Here is a 12,970-nt window from a genome sequence, read left to right on the forward strand (position 1 = left end):
GCAGGTTTTCATCAAGGATCTCTCTGTCCTTTGCTCCGTTCATCATGTGCATTTTACTGAGGAGTAGCTTCCGTTTGGCAACTCTACCATAAACGCCTGATTGGTGAAGTGCTGCAGAGATGGTTGTCCTTCTGGACGGTTCTCCCATCTCCACAGAGGAACTCTAGAGCTCTGTCTGAGTGACCATCCGGTTCTTGGTCACCTCCCTGACCAAGGCCATTCTCCCCCGATTGCTCAGTTTGGCCGGGTGGCCAGCTGTGGTGGTTCCAAACTTCTTCCATTTAAGAATGATGGAGACCACTGTGTTCTTGGGGACCTTCAATGCTGCAGACATTTTTTGGTAACTTCCCCAGATCTGTGCCTCGACACAATCCTGTCTCGGAGCTCTACGGACAATTCCTTTGACCATGGCTTGGTTTTTGCTCTGACATGCACTGTCAACTGTGGGACCTTATATAGACAGGTGTGTGCCTTTCCAAATCATGTTCAATCAGTTGAATTTACCACAGATGGATTCCAATCAAGTCGTAGAAACCTCTCAAAGATGATCAATTGAAACAGGATGCACCTGAGCTCGAGTCTCATAGCAAAGGGTCTGAATACTTATGTAAATAAGGTATTTCAGTTTTTTTTATTTTATAAATTTGCACAAATTTCAAAAATTGTTTTCACTTTGTTATTATGGGGTATTGTGTGTAGATTGCTGAGGATTTTTTTTTAATTATCAATTTTTGAATAAGGCTGTAACGTAACAAAATGTGAAAAAAGGCAAGGGGTCTGAATACTTTAAAAAAGGCACTGAATATATGAAGAAAAAATGAAGAAATATATATATATATATATATATATATATATATACACTGCTCAAAAAAATAAAGGGAACACTTAAACAACACAATGTAACTCCAAGTCAATCACACTTCTGTGAAATCAAACTGTCCACTTTGGAAGGAACACTGATTGACAAAAAACTTCACATGCTGTTGTGCAAATGGAAAAGACAACAGGTGGAAATTATAGGCATTTAGCAAGACACCCCAATAAAGGAGTGGTTCTGCAGTTGGGGACCACAGACCACTTCTCAGTTCCTATGCTTCCTGGCTGATGTTTTGGTCACTTTTGAATGCTGGCGGTGCTTTCACTCTAGTGGTAGCATGAGACGGAGTCTACAACCCACACAAGTGGCTCAGGTAGTGCAGCTCATCCAGGATGGCACATCAATGCGAGATGTGGCAAGAAGGTTTGCTGTGTCTGTCAGCGTAGTGTCCAGAGCATGGAGGCGCTACCAGGAGACAGGCCAGTACATCAGGAGACGTGGAGGAGGCCGTAGGAGGGCAACAACCCAGCTGCAGGACCGCCACCTCCGCTTTTGTGCAAGGAGGAGCAGGAGGAGCACTGCCAGACCCTTGCAAAATGACCTCCAGCAGGCCACAAATGTGCAACACTGCATGTGTCTGCTCAAACGGTCAGAAACAGACTCCACGAGGGTGGTATGAGGGCCCGACGTCCACAGGTGGGGGTTGTGCTTACAGCCCAACACCGTGCAGGACGTTTGGCATTTGCCAGAGAACACCAAGATTGGCAAATTCGCCTCTGGCGCCCTGTGATCTTCACAGATCAAAGCAGGTTCACACTGAGCACATGTGACAGATGTGAGAGTCTGGAGACGGCGTGGAGAACGTTCTGCTGCTGATCCTCCAGCATGACCGGTTTGGCGGTGGGTCAGTCATGGTGTGGGGTGGCATTTCTTTAGGGGGCCGCACAGCCCTCCATGTGCTCGCCAGAGGTAGCCTGACTGCCATTAGGTACCGAGATGAGATCCTCAGACCCCTTGTGAGACCATATGCTGGGTTCCTCCTAATGCAAGACAATGCTGGACCTCATGTGGCTGGAGTGTATCAGCAGTTCCTGCAAGAGGAAGGCATTGATGCTATGGACTGGCCCGCCCGATCCCCAGACCTGAATCCAATTGAGCACATCTGGGACATCATGTCTCGCTCCATCCACCACAGACTGTTCAGCAGTTGGCGGATGCTTTAGCCCAGGTCTGGGAGGAGATCCCTCAGGAGACCATCCGCCACCTCATCAGGAGCATGCCCAGGCAATTGGAGGCCACACACACTACTGAGCCTCATTTTGACTTGTTTTAAGGACATTACATCAAAGTTGGATCAGCCTGTAGTGTGGTTTTCCACTTTAATTTTGAGTGTGACTCCAAATCCAGACCTCCATGGGTTGTTAAATTTGATTTCCATTGATCATTTTTGTGTGATTTTGTTGTCAGCACATTCAACTATGTAAAGAAAAAATTATTTCGTAAGAATATTTCATTCATTCAGATCTAGGATGTGTTATTTTAGTGTTCGCTTTATTTTTTTGAGCAGTGTATATTTTTTTACATTTTTATTTTTTAGGGCCCTGAGCCCTGAATTACATGAATTGTGTAAATAACAGCAAATACACACATCAATGTAAATACAAAGTGCAAGCAAAGAGAAACACATTAAAAACAAACACATTGATCAGTAATAAGGTCCTCCATCAGTATAACGGAGGATATATTGTTTACCTGTTGAGCAAAATCAAAGATGAAATGCATCCTGATGTCTTTGCTTGCTGGTTCAGTGTTTTTAAGCCCTCGGTCTGAGACAAGGGGCACTAGAAATAACTAACCCTAAACCTTGTTGAGGCTTTGTCATTGATATTCTATCATTTCACCATCGCATGTGTCATTTTCTGTGTGTTGTAGATCCCGGGAGGAATTGTGGCCACAAAGGTGACGACGGCAAATGAGGACCACGAGAGAATAGATTACCTTTAAAATAATAAAAGTTGAATGAAACACATTGTAATGTATTGTAATGACACTGGATCAAATCGTTGTGATGTATAGAGAGCATCTAGTCTGGTGCATCATTTCATAAACTGCTTCAATTAGCCCCACTCAAAAATGAGCCCCACTCAAAAATGAGCCCCAATCATAAATTAGCCCCACTCACAAATTAGCAGCACTCACAAATTAGCCCCACTCGTAAATTAGCCTCACTCACAAATTAGCCCCACTCACAAATTAGCCCCATTCATAAATTAGCCTCACTCACAAATTAGCCCCATTCATAAATTAGCCTCACTCACAAATTGGCCCTGCTCGTAAATTAGCACATCAATAATGAGTTTAGAATCATATAAATGGCACATCCCAAATTGACAGAGTGCTATCAGTGAAATCTGTTATTCAAATGAGCCTGCTCTTGTTATTAGAGTTTTATGATAGTGTAATTCATTAAAAGCCTCTCATAAACAAAGTCATAATTGTCTGTCTTTTCTCTTATCCCCCACTCTTCCCTACTCTGGGGTCACTGCTAGGTTCACAGAAATACATTCTGTCTGGGAGTTCACTGTATAAAATAATTCCACAGGGCATGTTCTGTTCAATTGGTCTGGCATTTGAGAGTGGCGAAAAGAGAAGGGTGTTTGTTGGGGAGGAGGGTCTTTAAAGCATGTCCTTGAGCTGATGCAATTATCTGAACCATTGAATCCTTTAATGACTGCTGCCTGGTACAACTAGCCAGAGCTCGGATGGGTAGCCAACTCCAATAATATTGTGTCATCTTATTGTATATATAGGAGTTGGCTACCCATCCGAGCTCTGGCTAGTTGTACCAGGCAGCAGTCATTAAAGGATTCAATGTTTCAGATAATTGCATCAGCTCAATGACAACAATAATGATAATGATAATGATAACGACAACGACAACGATAACGATAACGACAATGATAATGACAATGATAATGACAACGACAATGATAACGATAGTGATAATGAGAACGATAACGACAACAACAACGACGACAACGACAAAGACAATGATAATGACAACGATAATGATAACGACAACGATAACGACACCGATAATGATAACGACAACAACAACGACAATGACAACGACAATGACACCGATAACGATAATGATAACGACAACAACAACGACAACGATAACGACAACGATAACGATAATGACAACGATAACGATAACGATAATAACAATGATAATGATTGTGCAACTCACCCTCGAAAATAAATATGTGCAAAATACAGATATTTTGCAAACAGACAACAAAAAAAGAAGTTTTTTTCCTTCTAAACATTCAGTAGTATGACTGACGACCATTCTTCCGTCACATTGAATCTTTGATACCCATTTTATAAAAAAAAAATAATGTTCTGGAATGTTGTTTGCTTCCAAGGAAACCTGTTTGATTGAGATGTGCGTTCTGCCGTCAGGGTGTAGTCATATTCATAGCATGACTAAAACCCCGCAATGAGATCGCTAAAGATGATCATATTTTCCCAGCATGCTCTTTTACAGGTAATTTTTTTTACTATGTTTTTGCATGTACATAGATTGATTTAATTCATCTTCTGCTACTCAAATATAAACAACATACATTTGTCTAAACTAATCCACATCTGTTTATTACACTCATTACTAAAATGGTCGTTCCAGTTTACATGCTTTAGGTAGTCTCATATCTTATTTTATTTATTTGATTTATTTCACCTTTATTTAACCAGGTAGGCAAGTTGAGAACAAGTTCTCATTTACAATTGTGATCTTAGTCTTCCCAACCCTGGTAGTCTATCTGCAGGCGAATAAAAAGTCAAAATGTTGGATATCCCCACTCTGGTTGGATTCCAATATGTATCACACATCACTTTGCATGCCAGCATAATGTGACATGCAGACCTGATGTGGCCCGTAAGCCATAAGATTCAGGCCACTGTAAATAAGGCCTTATGACATATGTACAGTATTGTCTTGAAGAATAAAAGGTGAATGATAACATATTCAGATAAGTTCTCACTTGATGTAACAACTGTGGCTCTGTCACTAGCAAATACATTTATCGGTGGTAACTCTACAATTCATTGAAAGGCTTTCAGTGTTGATTTAACAGTGGAGCATTTGCTGTGCATGAAACGTCTATTTGCTCATCGTGAACGCAATGTACAGTACTGTAATCAGCTGTAATCTTAGCAATCAAGATTCAAACTAGAATAGATTATATATTTTTGGCAGGATGTAAAATATCATATGAAATGGATGATGAAAACATATACTCAATAAGACTGTATAGTGTTTTCATGGACAGGTTGAGTGTCACGTCCTGACCTTAGTTCCTTTTTTATGTCTCTATGTGGGCATTCTATGTTTTTCATTCTATGTTTTGTTCTGTGTGGTGTATTTCTATGTGTTTGGCCTGGTATGGTTCCCAATTCAGAGGCAGCTTTCAATCGTTGTCTCTGATTGAGAACCATACTTAGGTAGCCTGTTCCCACATGTGTTTGTGGGTAGGTGTTTTCTGTTTTTGTATTCTGTACCAGACAGAACTGTTTCGTTCATTCTTTTCTTCTTCTTCTTCTCTCTCGCTCTCTTCTTCTCTCCATTCAGTGTTCAATTCATAAATAAAGATGAACACGTACCACAATGCACCTTGGTCCTCACCTTCTTCAACCCACGACAGCCATCACATTGAGAGAATTTTTTCACTTGAAAATGATAGCTTTTTAAATGTTTTGTTATTGTAATCTTTATGAAATTCACTGAACAGGATGATCTTCCCCTTCCTTCTCTGAGGAGCCTTCACTGGTTCCTTTTTCTCCTTATGTATCCGATTATAATAATCACGGCAGCTGTGATGCAAACAGGAAGTTTTGGGACAATTCACACTGTTTTTATTTTCTACATCTGTATTGTTGTCACTTACTTGCTTTGGTTCAAATAAATAAAATAAAAAAATGTAAGATCCCAGAAATGTTCCAAACTCACAAAAAGCGTATTTCTCTCAACTTTTGTGCACAAATTTGTTTACATTCTTGTTAGTGAGCATTTCTCCTTTGACAAGATAATCCATCCACCTGACAGGTGTGACATATAAACAATCTGCTTAGACAGAATGATCATTACACAGGTGCACCTTGTACTGTGGACAATAAAGACTACTCTAGACTACTCAAAGACACATTTAAACTCAGTTTTTCACAAATCCTGACATGTAATCCTAGTAAAAATTGTCTTAGGTCAGTTAGGATCACCACCTTATTTTAAGAATGTGAAGTGTCAGAATAATAGCAGAGATAATTATTTATTTCAGCTTATATTTCTTTCATCACATTCACTGTGGGTCAGAAGTTTATATACACTCAATTAGTATTTGGTAGCATTGCCTTTAAATTGTTTAACTTGGGTCAAATGTTTCGGGTAGCCTTCCACAATCTTCCCACAATAAGTTGGGTGAATTTTGGAACATTCCTCCAGACTGAGCTGGTGTAACTGAGTCAGGTTTGTAGGCCTGACTCAGTTCTATAGGATTGAGGTCAGAGATTTGTGATGGCCACTCCAATACCTTGACTTTGTTGTCCTTAAGCTATTTTGTCACAACTTTGGAAGTATGCTTGGGGTCATTGTCCATTTGGAAGACCCATTTGCGACCAAGCTTTAACTTCCTGACTGATGTCTTGAGATGTTGCTTCAATATATCCACGTAATTTACCTCCCTCATGATGCCATCTATTTTGTGAAGTGCACCTGTCCCTCCTGCAGCAAAGCACCCCACAACATGATGCTGCCTCCCCCATGCTTCATGATTGGGATGGTGTTATTCGGCTTGCAAGCCTCCCCCTTGTTCCTCCAAACATAACGATGGTCATTATGGCCAAACAGTTCTATTTTTGTTTCATCAGACCAGAGGACATTTCTCCAAAAAGTTCGATCTTTGTCCCCATGTTCAGTTGCAAACCGTAGTGGCTGTTCCACTGGATGTCATAAGGTGAAAGCACCAATTTGTAAGTCGCTCTGGATAAGAGCGTCTGCTAAATGACTTAAATGTAAATGTAAATGTAAATGTAGTCTGTTTTTTTTATGGCGGTTTTGGAGCAGTGGCTTTTTCCTTGCTGAGCGGCCTTTCAGGTTATGTCGATATAGGACTCATTTTATTGTGGATATAGATACTTCTGTACCTGTTTCCTCAAGGTCCTTTGCTGTTGTTCTGGGATTGATTTGCACTTTTCGCACCGAGAACGTTCATCTACAGGAGACAGAACGTGTCTCTTTCCTGAGCGGTATGACGGCTGCGTGGTCCCATGGTGTTTATACTTATGTACTATTGTTTGTACAGATGAATGGGGTACCTTCAGGCGTTTGGAAATTGCTCCCAAGGATGAACCAGACTTGTGGAAATCAACAATTTTTTTTCTGAGGTCTTGGCTGATTTCTTATGATTTTCCAATGATGTCAAGCAAAGAGGCACTGAGTTTGAAAGTAGGCCTTGAAATACATCCACAGGTACACCTCCAATTGACTCAAATGATGTAAATTAGCCTATCAGAAGCTTCTAAAGCCATGACATCATATTCTGGAATTGTCCAAGCTGTTTAAAGGCACAGTCAACCTACTGCATGTAAACTTCTGACTCACTGGAATTGTGATACAGTGAATTATATGTGAAATAATCTGTCTGTAAACAATTATTGGAAAATTATTGGAAAAATTACTTGTTATCTCATTACTGTTATTTTATTTTTAGTTTTGATGTATTACTTCAGTAAATTTTAGTAAATACTTTCAAAACACTTATTTTTCTTTAAATTGTTGGTTAAGGTCTTGTAAGTAAGCATTTCACTGTAAGACCTGTTGTATTTGATTTATGTGCCAAATAAAATGTAATAATTATAATAATAACATTTTATTTTATCTCTGTCAAAAACCCAGTGACCTTTCAGGAACGCCTCACTTAGCTACAGTTGAAGTCGGAAGTTTACATACACTTATGTTGGGGTCATTATAACTAGTTTTTCAACCACTTCACACATTTCTTGTTAACAAACTATAGATTGAGCAAGTTGGTTAGGACATCTTTTAATTTTTAATTTCACCTTTATTTAACCAGGTAGGCTAGTTGAGAAAAAGTTCACATTTGCAACTGCGACCTGGCCAAGATAAAGCATAGCAATTCGACACATACAACAACACAGAGTTACACATGGAATAAACACAACATAGTCAATAATACAGTAGAACAAAAGAAAACAAAAAGTATATATACAGTGAGTTTCAAATGAGGTAAGATAAGGGAGTTAAGGCAATAAATAGGCCATGTAATTACAATATAACAAATAAACACTGGAATGGTAGATGTGCAGAAGATGAATGTGCAAGTAGAGATACTGGGGTGCAAAGGAGCAAGATAAATAAATAAAAACTGTATGGGGATGAGGAAGGTAGATAGATGGGCTATGTACAGGTGTAGTGGTCTGTGAGCTGCTCTGACAGCTGGTGCTTAAAGCTAGTGAGGGAGATATGAGTCTCCAGCTTCAGAGATTTTTGCAGTTCGTTCCAGTCAATGGCAGCAGAGAACTGGAAGGAAAGACGACCAAAGAGGAATTGGCTTTGGGGGTGACCAGTGAGATATACCTGCTGGAGCCCGTGCTACGAGTGGGTGCTGGGGCTTTACCCAGCAGAGACTTGCAGATGACCTGGAGCCAGTGGGTATGAAGCGAGGGCCAACCAACGAGAGCGTACAGATCGCAATGGTGGGTAGTGTATGGGGCTTTGGTGACAAAACGGATGTCCCTGTGATAGACTGCATTCAGTTTGTTGAGTAGAGTGTTGGAGGCTATTTTATAGATAACATCACCGATGTCGAGGATCGGTAGGATGGTCAGTTTTACGAGGGTATGTTTGGCAGCATGAGTGAAGGATGCTTTGTTGCGATATAGGAAGCCAATTCTAGATTTAATTTTGGATTGGAGATGCTTAATGTGAGTCTGGAAGGAGAGTTTACAGTCTAACCAGACACCTAGGTATTTGTAGTTGTCCACGTCTGGAGGTTAATTAACACAGTGTTCAATGAAGGGCCAGAAGTATACAGAATGGTGTCGTCTGCGTAGAGGTGTACATGAGAATCACCAGCAGCAAGAGCAACATCATTGATGTATACAGAGAAGAGAGTCGGCCAGAGGATTGAACCCTGTGGCACCCCCATAGAGACAGCCAGATGTCTGGACAACAGGCCCTCTGATTTGACACACTGAACTCTATCAGAGAAGTAGTTGGTAAACCAGGCGAGGCAATCATTTGAGAAACCAAGGCTGTCTATTCTGCCAATAAGAATGTGGTGATTGACAGAGTCGAAAGCCTTGGCCAGGTCGATGAATACGGCTGCACAGTAATGTTGTCACGTTCTGACCTTTATTTCCTTTGTTTTGTCTTTATTTAGTATGGTCAGGGCGTGAGTTGGGGTGGGCAGTCTATGTGTGTTTTTCTATGTTGGGGTTTTGAATTCAGCCTAGTATGGTTCTCAATCAGAGGCAGGTGTCGTTAGTTGTCTCTGATTGAGAATCATACTTAGGTAGCCTGGGTTTCACTTTTAAGTGGTGGGTGTTTGTTTTCCGTGTGTGTGTTTGTTGCCACACGGTACTGTTTCGGTTTAGTTCGTTTCACATTTATTGTTTTGTAGTGTTCAGTTTATGTCTTTAAATAAACGTTATGGACACTTACCACGCTGCGCATTGGTCCCTCCGATCCTTCTCGCTTCTCCTCCTCAGAAGAGGAGGAGGAATGCCGTTACAAATGTCTCTTATCAATTGCGGTTATGATGTCATTTAGGACCTTGAGCGTGGCTGAGGTGCACCCATGACCAGCTCTGAAACCAGATTGCATAGCAGAGAAGGTACGGTGGGATTCGAAATGGTCGGTAATCTGTTTGTTAACTTGGCTTTCGAAGACCTTCGAAATACAGGGTAGGATAGATATAGGTAGGATAGATATAGGTAGGATAGATATAGGTCTGTAGCAGTTTAGGTCTAGAGTGTCACCTCCTTTGAGGAGGGGGAGGACCGCGGCAGCTTTCCAATCTTTAGGAATCTCAGGTGATATGAAAGAGGTTGAACAGGCTAGTAATAGGAGTTGCAACAATTTCGGCAGATAATTTTAGAGAGGGTCCAAATTGTCTAGCCCCGCTGATTTGTAGGGGTCCAGGTTTTGCAGCTCTTTCAGAACATCAGCTATCTGGATTTGGGTAAAGGAGAAATGGTGGGGGCTTTGGCGGGTTGCTGTGGAGGGTGCCGGGCAGTTGACCGGGGTAGGGGTAGCCAGGTGGAAAGCATGGCCAGCCGTAGAGAAATGCTTATTGAAATTCTCAATTTATCGGTGGTGACAGTATTTCCTAGCCTCAGAGCAATGGGCAGCTGGGAGGAGGTGCTCTTATTCTCCATGGACTTTACAGTGTCGCAGAACTTTTTTGAGTTAGTACTACAGGATGCAAATTTCTGTTTGAAAAGGCTAGACTTTGCTTTCCTAACTGCCTGTGTATATTTGTTCCTAACTTCCCTCAAAAGTTACATATCACGGGGGCTATTTGATGCTAATGCAGTACGCCACAGGATGTTTTTGTGCTCGTCAAGGGCAGACAGGTCTGGAGTGAACCAAGGACTATACCTATTCCTAGTTCTACATTTTTTGAATGGGGCATGCTTATTTAAGATGGTGAGGAAGGCACTTTTAAAGAATAGCCAGCGTCATCTACTGACGGGATGAGGTCTATGTCATTCCAGGATACCCCGGCCAGGTCAATTAGAAAGGCCTGCTCTCAGAAGTGTTTTAAGGAGCGTTTGACAGTGATGAGTGGAGGCCGTTTGACCGCTGACCCATTACGGATGCAGGCAGTGATCGCTGAGATCTTGATTGAAAACAGCAGAGGTATATTTGGAGGGTGAGTTAGTTAGGATGACATCTATGAGGGTACCCGTGTTTACGGATTTGGAGTTTAGGTTCATTGATAATTTGTGTGAGATTGAGGGCATCAAGCTTGGATTGTAGGATGGCCGGGGTGTTAAGCATGTCCCAGTTACGTCACCTAGTAGCACGAGCTCAGAAGATAGATGGGGGGCAATCAATTCACATATGATATCGAGGGCACAGCTGGGGGCAGAGGGAGGTCTATAGCAAGCGGCAACAGTGAGAGACTTGTTTCTGGAAAGGTGAATTTTTAGAAGTAGAAGCTTGAATTGTTTGGGTACAGACTTGGATAGTAATACAGAACTCTGCAGGCTATCTTTGCAGTAGATTGCAACACTGCCCACTTTGGCAGTTCTATCTTGACGGAAAATGCTATAGTTAGCGATGGAGTTCTTGGTGGTTTTCCTAAACCAGGATTCAGACACGACTAAGCCATCCGGGTTGGCAGAGTGTGCTAAAGCAGTGAGTAAAACAAACTTAGGGAGTAGGCTTCTAATGTTAACATGCATGAAACCAAGGCTTTTATGTTTACAGAAGTCAACAAATGAGAGGACCTGGGGAGTGGGAGTGGAGCTAGGCACTGCAGGACCTGGATTAACCTCTACATCACCAGAGGAACAGAGGAGTTGTAGGATAAGGGTACGGCTAAAGGCTATTCGAACTGTCCGTCTAGCACGTTCGGAACAGAGAGTAAAATGAGCAGGTTTCTGGGCACGATAGCATAGATTAAAGGCATAGTGTACAGACAAAGGTAAGGTAGGATGTGAGTACATTGGAGCTAAACCTAGGCATTGAGTAATTAAGAGAGATATAGTCTTTAGAGACGTTTAAACCAGGTGATTTCATTGCATATGTAGGAGGTGGCACAACATGGTTGGTTAACGCCTATTGAGCAGGGCTAGAGGCTCTACAGTGAAATAAGACAGTAATCCCTAACCAGGACAGTAATGGACGAGGCATATTGATATTAGAGAGAGGCATGCATAGCCAAGTGAACATATGGGTCCAGTGAGTGGTTGGGCTGACTGGGAACACGGCGATTCAGACAGTTAGCAGGCCGAAGCTAACACGCTAACAGTTAGTAGGCCGGGGCTAAACAAGCTAGCAGTTAGCAGTCCGGGTTAGCAAGCAAAGCAGTTAGCAGGGGCTAGCAGTTAGCAGACCGGGGCAGGCAATCAAGCAGTTAGCAGGGGCTGGGAGTTAGTAGACCGGGGCTAGCAAGTTAGCCTTTGGGGGACGTCGCGATGGGTGTAAGTCTGTTTTTGCCTCTTCGTGCGGTGGCGCCGATAGACCAGTCGTGGAATTAGTAGGGTTCCAAGTAGCTCTAGGTAGCTAGCAGGTTAGCAGAATGGGCCTTCAGCGGGCATCGCGCCTGAGGGGCCTGTTGGACTCCTCGGGCAGACTATGTCGGTATTCCAGTCGTAGAGGATCGGCGGGGTTTCGTGCACCGTACCGGCAGGAGTGAGCCGGGAGATGGTTCTAGCATGGGCTAGCCCAAGGCTAGTTGGTGCTAGCTCCGGGACGGAAACGTTAGCCAGGAGTAGTCAACCCTGGTTGCGGTAAGCTAGCTGTGATGATCCAGATGAAAAGGTTCAGAGTTTGTGGTAGGAAATCGGGGATATGGAGAGAAAAATAGGTCCGGTATGCTTTGGTTTGAAACGCGTTGTACGAACTGGAGAGAGCTTTCCGAGCTAAAGGTTAGCTGATGACTGCTATCAGTGGTTAACTGACTGATAGCTGGTAGCTAGTTAGCTAGCTAGCTTCAGTTGAGGTATTCCAGTTCGGAGGTAAATATAAATACTTTAGGGGGGAACGGTCCACACCACATTGGGTGAGGCGGGTTGCAGGAGAGTATTTTGAAGTTGAGGTTTAGGAAAAATATTAAAAAGAACGGAGAAGAAAAATATATATATACACATGGAACAAGACAAAGACAAAGATGTCTGACTGCTACGCCATCTTGGATTCAAGGAAATGTACATGATACAGGGTGTACCGGTACAGAGTCAATGAGCAGGAGCACAGGTAATTGAGGTAATATGTACATGTAGGTACACGTAAAGTGACTTTGTATAGACAATAAACAGATAGCAGCAGCAGTGTAAATATGGGCGTGGGGGGACAGTGCAAATAGTCTGGGTAGCCATTTGATTGACTGTTCATTAGTCTTA

Source organism: Oncorhynchus nerka, linkage group LG25 (genome assembly GCF_034236695.1).
Source record: "Oncorhynchus nerka isolate Pitt River linkage group LG25, Oner_Uvic_2.0, whole genome shotgun sequence".
NCBI lineage: Eukaryota > Metazoa > Chordata > Actinopteri > Salmoniformes > Salmonidae > Oncorhynchus > Oncorhynchus nerka.